Genomic DNA, 2,490 nt, shown 5'->3' with positions numbered 1-2,490 from the left:
AATTTGGCAAACAATGTAATTATGAGGCAACAACATTCTCCATGAAAACGAGGATAGTTTTTGGTCAGCTGACTTGCCAGGAGTCTTTCAGAGCCTTGAGTGTTGAATGCGTTCAATAGATGACATCTAGCACACAGTACCTAACACATAACGGGCACTTACCGTAAGAAAGGGTTTCCTTCCACCTTCACTATTACCAGGTCATAATTGAGATACCTTTCCATTCCCCAAGGCAATCAATCTATGTTATGTTCTTATTTCCTTTATCAATTTTATGATCTTGCTAAATTTTATACATTCTGAATAGCTTTAAATCCTTTTTGGGATGAGGATATAAATGAATTCCTCAGCTGCAAAACGATGCGATTCAATAGCTCATAAAAGAGGTTTACAACTTTGTGAGTACCATAATTTGTTTTAACTACTGCTTGCATGTCTACAACAACCCATGCTTTATTTACTTCGAATGCTTTGAACTGATGACAAATCTATTAAACAGTATTTCAAAATCAGATGTTCAGCAAAAGGGCTGGAAAGAAAATATGTAAAACTAAAAGAAATCAATAACATGAACCAAGAAACAACCAACTTTTATGGCAGTACATTTTTACAGAGGTAGTGTTCCGTACATACGAGACTACCTTGGCGTATAAATTAACAGAAACGTTTATGCTAAAGCAAATTATTTTTGGTTTGAAACATCTTTTTAAGCTTTCAAAGTTTCAATTGCTTTCCTAACATGTGAGACACAAGTTACTTTCATGTAATGTGTATGACTACGTTAATTTTATAAAGTGACCTAGATGTCAGTAAAGTCATGTAATCGTACTTCCACCGAGTGCTGACTGCCCAGACAGCATGTCTCATTACTACATGAAGATTAGAATTTTCCTGGTGAAACGTTTGCACTGTAATTCAATAGTTTTTGAAAATCATAAAGAAATGTAAAACATCGAAGGCAATTTATTATTGAAGATTATTTGTCAAATTAAACTAGAGTTGAAAGATGCTTTCAAATCAATTTCAATTCAAATTACACCTTTGTGTATTCAGAAATTATTTTTGTTCATCTTGTTACTTTTCAGAAATGGTGCATAAGGGATGCCTGGGTGGCTCAGCTGTTAAGCGTCTGCCTTCAGCTCGGGTCATGATCCCAGGGTTCTGGGATTGAGCCCCGCATCGGGCAGGGTCCCTGCTCCGCAGGAAGCCTGCTTCTCCCTCTCACACTCCCCTTGTGTTCCCTCTCTCGCTGTCTCTGTCAAATAAATACAATCTTAAAAAAAGAGAGAGAGAGAGAGAGAGAGAGATGGTGCATAAAAGGAATTAAGACTACTTTGAAAAGGTCTCTTAAGATGAACTTACACCTGGTTTTCCCTAAAAAGTAACTAGTAATTACCTATAATTACAAGAACACAGATTCTGGTGTTTTCTTTTTCTTCCATTTGTCAAGTACTGTATCACCAGATTATTCAACCTAAGTATGTTGTAAAGGATGTTCCCTAGAATTCTAGTCACGTAAGATGCTTTGAGAAGAAACCATTTAAAAAGCTGATGGAAATCCCATTAAGATATTGTAGAGCTTCCAAAATGTGTTAGTGTAGTAAAGCTTTAACTTTCACATGGTAAAAACAAAAAATCAACCAAAACCCCCACTTGTTTTATTTCTCCAATATATTTGTAACAGCTAAGTTATATAGAATTAGTGATTCGGGAAACTTTCTTTAGGAATCACTTTAGGATTGTTGTAGGAATAGGAGCTGAATATTCAACAGAAATTGAAACCACCAACTTAAATTGATCAATTTTCTCATATAGAAAAGAAGAAACAGTAAATAATATGGTGAACTCTATCCCAATACTAACATGGTGGTTGTGGCTAGGGCTAGTAGGTCACATTTTAATGATGTGAAGGTTATCACAGTATTTAAAAGTAATTAATGACTATCAGGTATTAGACTTTGTATTAGGACATGTTTATTGATCAAAATGTGTTCTTAGAAATAATCTTTATTTAAATATAGTAGAATCTATTGAACAACCATGATTATATCCATTACCATGTTTAAAATTCTTCCTTTGGGAAGAATTAACATTTATGGTCCCATGATATAGATGGAAATTAACATGAACCCTAAATAGCTTAGTTAGGAATTGAATCTAGGTCTCTCTGCCTCTCCCCTGTACTGTACCAGTTCAAACGGCTTTACCAGGTCAGTCCTCAGAAAGGACCATCTAGGGCAATGCAGTTATAAGCAGGTGTACAAATGAGTATTGCAGCCTAAGATCTCAGGCTTACTAACAGGAATATTTGAAGACTCACCTGGCAAAGTAAACTGAAGTGAACACCACCAAAACTTAAAATCGCTAACTATTGTGGAAATAAGAATATTTAGCACATCTCTATTTAAGCGGTCTTCACTTCAGTTTTTTCATTCTTCAACTCCAGGAATCATCAGTGACTTACCTCTGCTCACTGTCATGCTAGATGTT

Source organism: Ursus arctos, unplaced genomic scaffold (assembly GCF_023065955.2).
Source record: "Ursus arctos isolate Adak ecotype North America unplaced genomic scaffold, UrsArc2.0 scaffold_10, whole genome shotgun sequence".
Lineage (NCBI taxonomy): Eukaryota > Metazoa > Chordata > Mammalia > Carnivora > Ursidae > Ursus > Ursus arctos.
Note: the sequence above shows the minus strand (reverse complement) of the source record.